The sequence below is a fragment of the Phyllobates terribilis genome, unplaced genomic scaffold (genome assembly GCF_046119375.1).
Source record: "Phyllobates terribilis strain yellow unplaced genomic scaffold, ASM4611937v1 Scaffold_8__6_contigs__length_399053987, whole genome shotgun sequence".
NCBI classification, from domain to species: Eukaryota; Metazoa; Chordata; class Amphibia; order Anura; family Dendrobatidae; genus Phyllobates; species Phyllobates terribilis.
The window spans coordinates 268837164-268852407 of record NW_027362768.1 but is presented as its reverse complement, the minus strand read 5'-3'; the positions used below and the strand labels follow the sequence as shown (position 1 = coordinate 268852407).

At 44.4% G+C, this 15244-nt stretch overlaps 1 pseudogene; it reads right to left on the bottom strand.

Annotated features, from left to right (window-relative positions):
- Positions 1 to 8189, bottom strand: part of LOC141157732 (meiotic recombination protein DMC1/LIM15 homolog) — a 207760-nt pseudogene extending 199571 nt beyond the window's left edge.
- Between the last annotated feature and the right edge of the window lie 7055 nt (positions 8190 to 15244).

Here is a 15244-nt window from a genome sequence, read left to right as displayed (position 1 = left end):
GTATTCCCATGCACCGCTTCACACCCACACATGGGTATACGCTTCCTCATTTCGCCTGTTTTTTGCTCTTCTCCTTATCCCCAGCGTACACGACCACTATACAACCAGGGTGACTGTGGTCCGTGTTGCCAGCATTGCAGGTTCCTCTGTCCTAATTTTTGGCAGCTTTTGTTTGGAAGCCATAGGCATAGACTGTGGGAGACCCACTCCCCAATAATGGAAATAATGTTTTTAATATCCTGTACTGCATGGCTCTTGTAAGGGGAATTAAAACCATCTTGTTAAGCTACTGTGACCTCCACATCTCTTCCAAGGGGCATTAAAACCGTCTTCTTAAGCTACTGTGACCTCCACGTCTCTTCCATGGGGCATTGATATTGTCTTTTTATTCCACTGCGACCTCCACCACTCTTCCAAGGGGCATTAAAACCGTCTTGTTAAGCTACTGTGACCTCCACGTCTCTTCCAAGGGGCATTAAAACCGTCTTGTTAAGCTACTGTGACCTCCACGTCTCTTCCATGGGGCCTTGATATTGTCTTTTTATTCCACTGCGACCTCCACCACTCTTCCAAGGGGCATTAAAACCGTCTTGTTAAGCTACTGCGACCTCCACCACTCTTCCAAGGGGCATTGATATTGTCTTTTTATTCCAGTGCGACCTCCACCACTCTTCCAAGGGGCATTAAAACCGTCTTGTTAAGCTACTGTGACCTACACGTCTCTTCCAAGGGGCATTGATATTGTCTTTTTATTCCACTGCGACCTCCACCACTATTCCAAGGGGCATTGATATTGTCTTTTTATTCCACTGCGACTTCCACCACTCTTCCAAGGGGCATTAAAACCGTCTTGTTAAGCTACTGTGACCTCCACGTCTTTCCAAGGGGCATTAAAACCATCTTGTTAAGCTACTGTGACCTCCAGGTCTTTTCCAAGGGGCATTAAAACTGTCTTGCTAAGCTACTGTGACCTCCACGTCTCTTCCAAGGGGCATTAAAACCGTCTTGTTAAGCTACTGTGACCTCCACGTCTCTTCCACGGGGCATTGATATTGTCTTTTTATTCCACTGCGACCTCCACCACTCTTCCAAGGGGCATTGATATTGTCTTTTTATTCCACTGCGACCTCCACCACTCGTCCAAGGGGCATTCATATTGTTTTTTTATTACACTGCGACCTCCACCACTCTTCCAAGGGGCATTAAAACCATCTTGTTAAGCTACTGCAACCTCCACCACTCTTCCAAGGGGCATTGATATTGTCTTTTTATTCCACTGTAACCTCCACCACTCTTCCAAGGGGCATTAATATTATCTTTTTATTCCACTGCGACCTCCACCACTCTTCCAAGGGGCATTGATATTGTCTTTTTATTCGACTGTGACCTCCACCACTCTTCCAAGGGGCATTAAAACCGTCTTGTTAAGCTACTGTGACCTCCACGTCTTTTCCAAGTGGCATTAAAACGGTCTTGTTAAGCTACTGTGACCTCCACGTCTCTTCCAAGGGGCATTGATATTGTCTTTATATTCCACTGCGACTTCCACCACTCTTCCAAGGGGCATTAAAACCATCTTGTTAAGCTACTGTGACCTCCACGTCTTTTCCAAGGGGCATTAAAACAGTCTTGTTAAGCTACTGTGACCTCCACGTCTTTTCCAAGGGGCATTAAAACTGTCTTGTTAAGCTACTGTGACCTCCATGTCTCTTCCAAGGGGCATTAAAACCGTCTTGTTAAGCTACTGTGACCTCCACGTCTCTTCCACGGGGCATTGATATTGTCTTTTTATTCCACTGCGACCTCCACCATTCTTCCAGGGGGCATTGATATTGTCTTTTTATTCCACTGCGACCTCCACCACTCTTCCAAGGGGCATTGATATTGTCTTTTTATTCCACTGCGACCTCCACCACTCTTCCAAGGGGCATTAAAACCGTGTTGTTAAGCTGCTGCCACCTCCACCACTCTTCCAAGGGGCATTGATACTGTCTTTTTATTCCACTGTAACCTCCACCACTCTTCCAAGGGGCATTGATATTGTCTTTTTATTCCACTGCGACCTCCAACACTCTTCCAAGGGGCATTGATATTGTCTTTTTATTCCACTGTGACCTCCACCACTCTTCCAAGGGGCATTAAAACCGTCTTGTTAAGCTACTGTGACCTCCACGTCTCTTCCAAGGGGCATTAAAACTGTCTTGTTAAGCTACTGTGACCTCCACGTCTCTTCCAAGGGGCATTTTGTAAGCTACTGTGACCTCCACGTCTCTTCCACGGGGCATTGATATTGTCTTTTTATTCCACTACGACCTCCACCACTCTTCCAAGGGGCATTGATATTGTCTTTTTATTCCACTGCGACCTCCACCACTCTTCCAAGGGGCATTGATATTGCCTTTTTATTCCACTGCGACCTCCACCCCTCTTCCAAGGGGCATTAACACTGTCTTGTTAAGCTACTGTGACCTCCACGTCTCTTCCAAGGGGCATTAAAACTGTCTTGTTAAGCTACTGTGACCTCCACGTCTCTTCCAAAGGGCATTAAAACCGTCTTGTTAAGCTACTGTGACCTCCACGTCTTTTCCATGGGGCATTGATTTTGTCTTTTTATTCCACTGCGACCTCCACCACTCTTCCATGGATCATTGATATTGTCTTTTTATTCCACTGCGACCTCCACCACTCTTCCAAGGGGCATTAAAACCGTCTTGTTAAGCTACTGCAACCTCCACAACTCTTCCAAGGGGCATTGATATTGTCTTTTTATTCAACTACGACCTTCACCACTCTTCCAAGGGGCATTAAAACCGTGTTGTTAAGCTACTGTGACCTCCACGTCTCTTCCAAAGTGCATTAAAACCGTCTTGTTAAGTTACTGTGACCTCCACGTTTCTTCCAAGGGGCATTAAAACCGTCTTGTTAAGCTACTGAGACCTCCACGTCTCTTCCATGGGGCATTATATTGTCTTTTTATTCCACTGCGATCTTCACCACTCTTCCAAGGGGCATTAAAACCGTCTTGTTAAGCTACTGTGACCTCCACGTCTCTTCCAAAGGGCATTAAAACCGTCTTGTTAAGCTACTGTGACGTCCACCTTTCTTCCAAGGGGCATTAAAACCGTCTTGTTAAGCTACTGTGACCTCCACGTCTCTTCCAAAGGGCATTAAAACCGTCTTGTTAAGCTACTGTGACCTCCACGTCTCTACCATGGGGCATTGATATTGTCTTTTTATTCCACTGCGACCTCCACCACTCTTCCAAGGATCATTGATATTGTCTTTTTATTCCACTGCGACCTCCACCACTCTTCCAAGGGGCATTAAAACAGTCTTGTTAAGCTACTGCGACCTCCACCACTCTTCCAATGGGCATTGATATTGTCTTTTTATTCCATTGTAACCTCCACCACTCTTCCAAGGGGCATTAAAACCGTCTTGTTAAGCTACTGTGACCTCCACGTCTCTTCCAAGGGGCATTAAAATCGTCTTGTTAAACCACTCTGAACTCCACAGCTCTTCCAAGGAGCATTGAAATGTTGTTTTTAATTAACTCTAACCTCCACGACTCTTCCAACGGGCAATGCATTTCCTCCTAATTTTAGTCAGCTTTTGCTTTTCAATGCATAGGTGAACACTAAGGGAGACCCACTCCCCAATAATGGGTAGAAGGTTTTTAGTACGCTGTAATCCGCGTCTGTTTCAAGGGGCATAACAGTTTCACATAATTTTTGGAAAGCCTTCCATTCACTGCTTAGGCCAACAGTGTACAGGAGACCCAGTTGCTATAAATGGAAAAAATGGTTTATTTAAGGTCCTCTGACCTCCATGTCACTTCCAAGGGGCATTGGAGTGCCTTGAAATTTTTGGTAGGCATTGCACTCACTGTATGCCCTATAACTGTGTAGCCGAACTGCTCCTTTTGGTCCAGAACCATATCCTACAAGACATGTGTGGTTGACTGGCCTGATATTGATTTGAATGGTCCGGGTTCATCCTGCTCTTTCTTCTTTGCCACCACCTCATCCATCATTCATCACCTGAAGCTTTGTTTTAACGGGAGTCATAGAACTGGGATAGTAGCAGGAAAACATCCAGCAATCCTCGGAGGAGGTAGGATATGCGCCAAAACGCTGACCACCTCAGGCCTAGAAGCTACTACATACATGCGCTTGCATTCCAAGGAACAGAAAGCTAAGGAGATGGATGGCCTCATGATCATGAATAATTTACTCGTTGTGTAGAAGGCCCACTACTGCTGCTGTCAACCTTCTGAACTTTGTGTTTAAGCCTGAGTGACCCAGGACCCGCAATCCTCTATTTCTGAAGGACGTGTTGCATCTCATTATCCAACTGTGTCCTGGCTTCCACAATATTAACCCAGTGTGAAGGCGTCAGTGAGATGGACCATCCCTGGCCACATTCACTTGTCCACGTGTTTGTGGTTAGGCTGTCCTTCAAATAGGGGCGGCTGGGGACCATGTGAGGGCACCCGGTCGCAGAGCGGCTGGGGACCAAGTATGGACACCCGGCCGCCCCCTGGCGGCTGGAGACCAAGCGTGGACACCCGGCCGCCAGGCGGCTGGGGACTGAGTATGGATACCAGGCCGCCGACGCAGCCATGACGTGGTGGCCAGATTCCGCCTCCACATGCCTAAAAGGCCCAATTTCAAGTGCAAGCAAGCAAGCAGTATGGTATTGCAGCCTGGGGGTGGGTGGCAGAGAATGGGGGAGGTACAATTGAACACTACCCTGGGACAAGGACTTGCACGGGGATAGTTGCAAGTCTGCATCTTCTGATGCGGCAAGGATCACTTTTGATGGGCACACTTTTAGGCAGTGACCTGGGTGTCGGAGATGCTTCCAGGGGTCTTCCCCATGCTGTTCTCATGTCTTTTCAGCACTGTATGCATGTGTCACACAGCACATGGCCAGATAAGGTTGTAAAATGTTAAAATGACATTTCCTGGTGAATGCATTTGTCACGGTTGAAAGCAATACAAAAGTGCAAAAATGCATAAAAAATGCTACTTGTGAACATAGCCCAAGGTGTGGAGGAGTATTTTTGTTTTTGGCTATTTATTTTACCTTATACACAAGTCTTTACCCTGGAAAGGAACTTCCTTAACATATTTCACAGGAAAGCAGTTTCAGTTTAGTTTTTGAACGTTTTATTGTGAGCCCGTAAAAGTGGCTTAATACCTCTGACCATGTTGTTGACAACAGTGACCTGGGGGTCAGAAATGCTTCCTGGGGCGATCCCCATGCTGTCCCCATGTCATTTGAGCACTGTCACTATTGTCTTGGGCACTTTTTAGGCTTTTAGATTGCCGGGTGGTGCTGCCGCAAAAATGCTCGGGTCTCCCATAGACTAACATTGGGCTCGTTGCTCGGGTCGAGCACCCGAGTGTCACGGTGAGCTTGGCCCGAGCTTCGAGCACCCGAGCATTTTAGTGCTCGCTCAATATTATTCGTGACGCCACCTGTGGTATGCGGCTATATGGAGCCACCACTGCGGAGCAGGTCCTCTGGAGCTGGTGTAAATGCAGCAGAGTTGGTTTAGCTCTCCACAGGTAGAGCTTAGCTCCAGGGCTGTACTGAGATGTTATGGATGTTTCTGGGCGTTGTAGTGCTGTGTAGTGCAGGGGGTGATGGTGCAGCAGTAATTCATGGAGACAATGGAGTGCAGTCTTCAGGTTTTACTCACAGTTGTTGCAATCCAAGTTACAGGTGCCGGTGTAACTTCCCACGTCGCGCTGCGTTCACCAGGTATGGGGTTCAGCAATCCCTCAGGTGGTTCAAGAGTGCCTGACAGGACCCCTTTCTATGTGCCTTCCTCAGTCATCTTTCTGCGCTGGCTCTCGCCCTCCTGCCCTACGTCTCACAATCAGTGTCCCAATCCGGTAGCCTCGGGTCTTGTCGGGCGACCTGCAGTCCCCTGGACCCTCTGTGGCCACCTTTTCGGCGATGTAATTGTGGTTGTGGCCACTGCACCTTTCAAGTACAGCAGCCTCCGGTTTCTAGCTGAGCCTTGTAGTTCTCCACTAGTTTAGGAGCCGGTCCCCTCTGCGGCTTGATCCTTCCACACCAGGTAGATTCGGGCGTACGGGTGGCCTCCAGCACTGCCCTTACCCCTAGAATCCCCTCGTTCCTCCTGGAGCCTTCCTTCCTGCTCCTCTCTCTTTCTTCCTCTCCTCAGTCTTGGGCCTCCCTGGCTAGGCCCGCACTGGTGCAGAGCTCGTGCAGAGCCCCTGCTCCCTCTACTCCTCCTTCTCAGACTGGCTTCTCGGACTCTCCTCACTTTCCAAGATGGTTCCCTCTTTTATATCTTCCTAACAAGTGCTCCCCTGAACTTCTTCCTCCACCCACACCCACTACATGGTTCCCCCTCACTTGGTTCCCCTCCAGTTCAGCCAGGGACCCGGGACTGTGCTCTCCCTTAGGAGCAATCTCGCCCTGCCCTACTGAAGTGGATGTGTTGGATGCAGGTGTTAGGGTCCCGGGCAGCACTCTATCCTTACCTGAGAGTGGGATACCACACCTCTGGGTGAGATGCAGTACCTCTGTGGCGACTGAACCATCAGGGGCGCCACACATGACTGTACCCCCCTTCTACAAGGGGCCACTGGACCCACTGAGATCTAATGTTAAGAATTGAAAACAGGCTCTTCACAATTATTAATGCATATGCTGATAATCAAAGTCAAGCCCAATTCTTACTTGACCTAATAGACAAAGAACTTCCCATAGTCTAGGGTACAGTGATTCTATGTGGAGATCTCAATTTAACATTAGACCTCACCTTAGATAACTTATCAGGTAAAGCATCCCTATGCCACTCAACTAACAAAAAAGAAAAACGTGCTTTTCTTCAGTTACAATTCTGTTATGTATGGCGTCTCACGCACCCGACTGTCAAAGGTAAAGTCGTGGTAGCCCCTTACAAGAAGAGCTAATTTGGATTGAGATACAAATTATCTCCAAATCTGCCATCTTTGGTACAAATTAAATAAATAAAATAAAATAAATACGATGCATCGGAGAAAAGAAAATAACACACAGCCACTGTCTGAGTGTACAATTCTTGTCTGCCCTCAGATCCCAAGCAACAAGTATTTTATTACACCCTCAGAAGAAAGGGGATGACTACGTGCCTTTCCTAACACAGAAAGTATTTTAATTGGAAATCACTATGTCGTAAATTCTGGAACCTGATGCAGATGTCCTTGAATTAAACTAGCTCTGTCCAATTAACTATGCACTGGAAAAAAAAAACAGAGGAAAGCTGTAACAGAAAGACAGCTCTATATAACATACAATGCCCCGTGTTAATGCTTTTATGAATAACACTTATAAAGCTAATATTAAAATATTAAATTATCAAATATATATAGGTAGATTTAATTGTTTAAAATAATAATCAAATTAAGGTATAAATATTTACCATAACAATTCCTTCCTTTTTATTATTTACAGACAATTTATCCATCAGCTACTTCCCCATGCTATGTGAACCTGGAGGGGACAGATCCCGTTCACCGACGGATACCTTGTTTAAATGTCATCATATGTGTTTACTGGAGGAGCACTGTGATATTTTGCTGAAGTGTTAACTGACGGGCTATGATGTCTTATCTTGCACATCTCTCTATATAGTGATGTCATAACAAATATACCAGATCTAGCTGTTATATTCATTAGCAGTACCAACATTTATGTAATGAAAGGGTAAATAAATATACTCTTATTCCCTATCCCCATTTCCACTATATGAGGTCTACCATTACGTCTGGGGTGGTTGTCTGCAGCTCATTTGTATAGAGAATATTTGGGGACAGCATTTATATCTAGGTCACCATGCAGAAGTATGAATGCAGCAGGCATAAGGCATGCTAAGGTGCGGGTTCCCTCTGCACCTGAGAAAAGCCATTTATAGGCCTGGTGACCACATACTAGATATAAATCCTTAGGGAATATGCAGGGTATGATATCAATTGGTCTCCCAAGACAATGTATATAAGTCAAAAGTCCTTGCATCGGAGGTTTGGCACACCAAGTTCGGTTGTTTGGAAAACCAACCTCATTCCTTCAGCATGTCTTAGACTCAGAAGGGTAATTAAATGGGTCAAGTCGTTCACAAGTCTGGGCAGAATCTGTAAGTCAGAACTCACTATTGTCCAAAACTCCATGGTTATTTTTCTGAAAAAGTCTATCATCATGAATCATAGAAGTGCTCTCACACCTTTCCTAGTCCTCGGAGTGTGGGCATCGCAGGCTTTACTGGAATCTCACCTACTGGAAACTTCTTAACCCTGTGTGTTATAAATTTACCTTGTACTAGGTCCAGCTCATATCAATGTTTTAAGCTACCCATAAGATTTATCTGTAACCATGGACTCTCCACCCACCTCACAATCTTGGCCAATACCACATGGCTGCTAGTGAGGTTTCCTCCAGCGTAACCGGAAGTATCAAAAGTCTCTTCATGGAAACAGCTATAGTTGAAAGCCTCATATGGGGTTAGGGTCACTGCGAGATATGACATAGTATTACAGGATATTGGGCTATGGGTGCATATTCAGCAGTTCTTAGGACAGTCTTTAGAGTCCATATCTCGCAGCAGGACTTGGTGATACTTATCAGTTTGTTGTCCCAGTCCTCTTTTAGTACTTCATTGAGAGTTAGGGCAAGGGATGCAATTGCCATCAGCATGGTCCAAAGGGGCAGGGTCATCATCTTTGCTGCTGCCGGGGATCAGGACCTTTTTCACTGGATGGCGTTGATCCAAGCATCTTTGCCTTGGAGCTTGACAGAAGTGGCAGGGGTCAGTAGTATGTGAAATGGCTCACTGTATCTGGGTTCCAGTGGTCTCCTCATATATGTCTCTTGACCATGACCCAGTCTCCTGGTACCAATGTGTGTTTGTGCCGGTTATACAGTTGGGGTCTGGGATAGAGGAAAGAACACGTTTATGAGTAACAGTCAAATGTTTGTGCAACTCCAAGACATATTCAGTGAGGGAACTGTAGGAGGCCTGCAGCCGCTGAGGGAAATACAACCCTGTCTTAGTATTTCAAACAGTGACAGCTTCTCTCTACCCCTTGGGGTGGTCCTCACTGAATATAATGCAATGGGCATATAATCTACCCAGAACAAGTGTGCTTCCTCCATGCACTTCTAGATTTTTAATTTCAGAGTGCCATTAAGGCGTTCCACCTTCCCACTACTTTGTGAGTGATAGGGAACATGGAAAACCTGTTTTATCCCCAGAGTGGCCATGATCTATTTCATCAGTTCTGCAGTGAAGTGCGTGCCTCTGTCACTCTCTATGGTTTGGGCACCCCATATCTACAAACCACCTCACTTATCATTTTTTCTTTTGTGTTCGTTTTGGTCACGGCCAAAGCTTCAGGTAACCAAGAGAAGAGATTGATGCATACCAGGATGTATTCATAAGTACCCACCTTAGGTAGCTGTATGTAGTCCACCTGCAGTGTCTGAAACGGGTAATCTGCTTTTGGTGTGCATTTTGTGGGACTCAAATAGGTCTACCGGGGTTATGGTTCGCACAAACGAGACATACTTTGTAGGCGCATTCGGGAACCCTGGGGAGCACCAGTTTTGTAGCACCACTGCACACATAACACCCTTTGAGTTGTTCACAGGGGGAATGTGCTAGGGCAGCCATCATGGGGAACAGGCAGCGTGGGAGGCAAATCAAGGTGTTTACCTGCCATACCCCTGACTCTGACTGTAGAGCACCCGCTTTGGCCCATGCGTTCTGTTCGTGTGGGGGAGCCTGGGTCTGAAAGACCTGCAGTAGTTCACGATCAACGGCCACTGGGGCTGGTGCGGTGACAGTCTCCTTTGTTAAAAGGGTGCTTTCCACACTTTTGGTCACTGAGTTCCCGAGCAGGGCCGTGTCTGCTATGGCCAATATTCAAGTCAAAGGTAGTCGTGCTGCTTCCTTAGCTGCCTGGTTGACAAAGGCAATCCCTACTGCAAAGGGAGTTTGTTCAGTGTGTGTGCTGATAGATGCCCTTCAGGGAAGGGTGAGTGCTGTGAGTAGCTGTTCTACTGCCTCATAGGTTAGCCAGCAGAGGCCAGAAAATTACAGCTCCGTCAAATGGCGCCAAAGTCATGTGCAACGCTTTTAAACATATCTCGAGTCTGAAAATGCATTAATCTCTTTTTCCAGATTGCATGCTGCAGTGGGTACCTTCAGCTCAGCCTCTGGTGTAGAGCAGCTGGAGGAGAGTAGTTCATGTATTACTGCCTTACCATTGTGGACTGCTGCATACCCTGTGATGAACCGTCCTTGATCGTTGTTCCAAGCTCTGGAATCATCTACAAAATACTCAGTAGAGGGGTTAGTGAGTGGTACAACAGTGATATTTAACAAGCCCTATGTTTCTGCCTCCATCAATGCCGGACAGTCATGATCATGTGTCAGTGTCAAACTGAACTTCCTCATCTACTAGTTTAAAGGGGCAGGTTTTGGATCAGTCCCTCCCTCTCCTCCACCCTGATATTCTCCTCCCTTTTCTATATCCACTGGTAGTCATGTAGCTGGATTTAGAACATTACAGCATTTAATAGTTATATGGGGGGATATTAACCCCTTTACAACCCAAGGTGGTTTGCACGTTAATGACCAGGCCAATTTTTACAATTCTGACCACTGTCATTTTATGAGGTGATTACTCTGGAATGCTTCAACGGATCCCCCTGATTCTGAGAATGTTTTTTCGTGACATATTGTACTTCATGATTGTGGTAAAATTTCTTCGATATCACTTGCGTTTATTTGTGAAAAAAACAGAAATTTGGCAAAAATTTTTCAATTTTCAAAATTTGAATTTTTATGCCCTTAAATCAAAGAGATATGTCACACAAGATAGTTAATAAATAACATTTCCCACATGTCTACTTTATATCAGTACAATCTTGGAACCAATTTTTTTTTTTATTAGGGAGCTATAAGGGTTAAAAGTTGACCAGCGATTTCTCATTTTTCCAACAAAATTTACAAAACCATTTTTTTAGGGACCACATCACATTTGCAGTCACTTTGAGAGGTCTTTATGACAGAAAATACCCAAAAGTGACACCATTCTAAAAAGTGCACCCCTCAAGATGCTCAAAACCACATTCAAGAACTTTATTAACCCTTCAGGTGCTTCACAGGAATTTTTGGAATGTGGAAGAAAAAAATTAACATTTAACTTTTTTCACAAAAATTTTATTTTAGACCCAATTTTCATTATTTTTGCAGGGGTAACAGGAAAAAATGGACCCCAAAATTTGTTGTGCAATTTCCCCTGAGCACACAGATACCCCATATGTGGGGAAAAAACACTGTTTGGGCGCACGGCAGGGTTCGGAAAGGAAGAAGCGCCATTTGACTTTTTGAATGTAAAATTTGCTTGAATAATTAGCGGACGCCATGTTGCGTTTGGAGAGCCCCTGATGTGCCTAAACAGTGGAAGCCCCCCACAAGTGACACCATCTTGGAAACTAGACCCCTCAGGGAACTTATCTAGATGTGTGGTGAGCACCTTGAACCCCCAGGTGCTTCACAGAAGTTTATAACATTGAGCCGTAAAAATAAAATTTTCACATTTTTCCCACAAAAATGTTTTTCAGCCCCCAATTTTGCATTTTCATAATGATAACAGGAGAAATTGCACCACGCAGTTTGTTGTGCAATTTCTCCTGAGTAAACAGATACCCCATATGTGGGAGAAAAACACTGCTTGGGCATACGGCAGGGTTCGGAAGGGAAGGAGCCCCATTTGACTTTTTGAATGTAAAATTTGCTTGAATAATTAGCGGATGAGCCTCTGATGTGCCTAAACAGTGGAAACCCCCCACAAGTGACACCATTTTGGAAACTAGACAGGGAACTTATCTAGATGTGTAGTGAGCACCCTTAACCCCCAGGTGGTTCACAGAGTTTTAAAACATGGAGCCATGAAAATAAAAAAATCTAACTTTTTCCACAAAAATTATGTTTTAGCCCCAATTTTTTATTTTCACAAGGGTAAGAGGAGAAAATGGAAATCAAAAACTTTTGTGTAATGTCTCCTGAGTACGCCAATATCCCATATGTGGGGAAAATACAGTGTTTGGGCGCACGGCAGAGTTCAGAAGGGAAGGAGCACTGTGTGACTTTTTGAACGCAAAATTGGCTGGTATCGAGAGCGGACGCCATGTCACGTTTGGAGAGCCCCTGATGTGCCTAAATAGTGGAAACCCCACACAAGTGACCCATTTTGGAAACTACACCCCTCAAGGATTTTATCAAGGGGTGTAGTGAACATTTTGAACCCAGAGGTATGACACAGAATTTGATAACATTAGGTCATCACATTGAATAAGTTGTCATTAGTCTTGAGCGCAAGTGCTCACTACTTGAGTTTGCATAGGGTACTCAGGTATGCACCATGTATTACGGGTGCTCGAGTGACCTGTTCCAGTACCCGGCCGCATGTTTCACGGATATTAGACACCCAAAAAAAACATGCGGTGATCGCTCGTGCATCGTGGGCAATTCCCGCGAGTTTTTTTTGGCCACGAAGCATATGGGGTGGAGACTCGAGAATGTCACTCGAGCACCCGCAATACTCAGTGCATACCCGAGCACCCGATGCAAACTCAAGTAGCGAGCACTTGCGCTCAACACTAGTCGCCATATTGTCATCTTTTCTTTTTTAACTTTTGAAAAAAATCCCAACCCTAACCCTAGCCCAACCCTAACCATAGCCCAACCTTAACCCTAGTGCAACTCTAGTCCAACCCTAAACCTAGCCCAACCCTAACCCCAACCCTAACCCCAACCCTAACCCTAGCCCAACCCTAACCCCAACCCTAACCGTAGCACAACCCTAACCCTAGAGTTTATTTTTTACACCGTTCCTTGTGTGGTATGAGTGATTAGACGACTTTATTCTTTGGGTCGGTGCGATTACAGTGATACTAGAATCATATGGGGTTTTTATGATTGACAGCTGTCACACACTAAAAGACGCATTTTTTTGTAAAATCTAGTTTTTGCATCGCCATATTTTGAGCGCTATAATTTTTCCATATTTTGGCCGACAGAGTTATGTGATGGCTTGTTTTTTGCAGGATGAGTTGACGTTTTTATTGGTGCCATTTTCAGGCATGTGACATTTTTTGATCGCTTTCTATTCCGATTTTTGGTAGGCAGGAACTGTTTTTTCTTTTTAAATTTTTATGCTGTTCCGCATGTGGTAAAATTGGTAAGGTAGCTTAATTTTTCGGGTCAGTACGTTTACAGCGATACCACATTTATATCATTTTTCTATGTTTAGGCGCTTTTACACAATAAAAGCTATTTTATAGAAAAAATATTTTTTTGCATAGCTTTATTCTGAGAGCTAGAACTTTTTTTATTTTTTGGCTGATGGAGCTATATGGCAGCTTGTTTTTTGCAGGACAAGATGACGTTTTCAGCGGTACCATTTTTATTTATATTAGTTGTTTTGATCGCGTGTTATTCCATTTTTTGTATGGTGATAAAGCATTGTTTTTTGCTTTGTTTTTTATTTATTTTTTTACCATGTTCACTGAAAGGGCTAACTAGTGGGACAATTTTATAGGTCAGGTCGTTCAGGACGCGGCGATACCAAATATGTGTACTTTTATTGTTTTGTTTTGTTTTTTCATAATAATATTTACTGATGGGTACATTATATTTTATTTGGTGGATTATTTTTTTTATTTTATTTTTTTATATTTTTACAATTTTTTATTTTTTTTTCACTTTCTGATACTTTTTTTTACTTTTATACTTTGTCCCACTATGGGACTTTCACTTTTTAATTCTGATCGCCTACATAGCATAGGGATGGAGCACCATCCCTGTGCTATACAGGCTGTCAGCACTGCAGATGCAGAAGATACTTTGGTCATGCACTGCGCATGATCAAAATATCTTCCTGCTGTCTGGTGACTCGGATGTTGTCATGACGACCTCGGGTTGTCATGGCAACATCCGGGAAGCAGCGGCAGACAGCGCTGGAGGCCGGGAGAGGAGGTGAGTATTGCGTTCACCTCCCCTTGCACCCGAAATGTTGAGATTGACTTCGATAGGTCACATGATCCTAACCTTGCTCTCCATAAAGTAGAATCCCTTGAGCAGGCCCAACTTGCCCGTTCCTCGGCAATACTTTGAGATCTAGTAGCAGCTCAACAAGAAGCTAACAAACTAATAGAATTGGCATACAGAAGCTCCCTCTAAATTTGCTGTTGCAAATATATGCTAAAATGCTGGTGAATAGGTTACAGGCTCTGCTAGCTAAAAATATATACTTGCATCAGGTGTGGTTACTCCATGAAAGCCCTGATATTAAAGGAATCACCATAGGGCAGACAGAATACAAATGCATGGCGTTCGCGGACGATGTTCTGCTATATATTACCCAACCCACATCCATTCCCTCAGTTATGGCTGAAATAGATCACTTTGGCACCTGGTCGAATTTTATGGTCAATACATCCAAATCTGAAGCGTAAACATTTCCTTTTCCAGTGATACACAGGCGTTTATCCAATCTAATTTTTCCTTTGCCTGGCCAAATCACGGAATAAAATATCTGGGAATTCAAATTCATAGAGATCTCTCCCAATAATTCAAGCTCAACTTTAAACCCCTACTGGAAAAAATCAATAGAGATTAGTGATGAGCGAGTATGCCTCATTAACCCTTTCGGCGTGCTGTATTTTGGCGTGCTCGGTATTTCATTCATTGTCGCCAGATGTTGGAGGTGTGGAGTGGGAGAGGGGACGATGACGCACATTTGGTGGGAGTGTCCTACAATAAAGAATTTTTGGATACAAGTGGTCCTTCTTCTCAAGAGGATAACTGGCCTAACCGTCCCTAATTCACCTGAGGCACTATTTCTTCTAATGTTATCAATAAAGCAAAGATGGCATCTGCAAGGAGTTTGTATGTTCTCCCCGTGTTTTCGTAGGGACATACTGATAGGGAATTTAGATTGTGAGCCCCAATGGGGACAGTGATGTTAATGTATGTAAAGTGCTGCAGAATATGTTGGTACTATATAAAAACAAAGATTATTATTATTCCCTAAAGGTAAAATATTACAAGATGTAACCTGGACAGCTAGAAAAGTGGGCTGAAGAGGCAACATGCAGACCGGACATGGGAGTTTTAATTAAAGAGGTTATCCACTACTATGGAGAATACTCCAATATA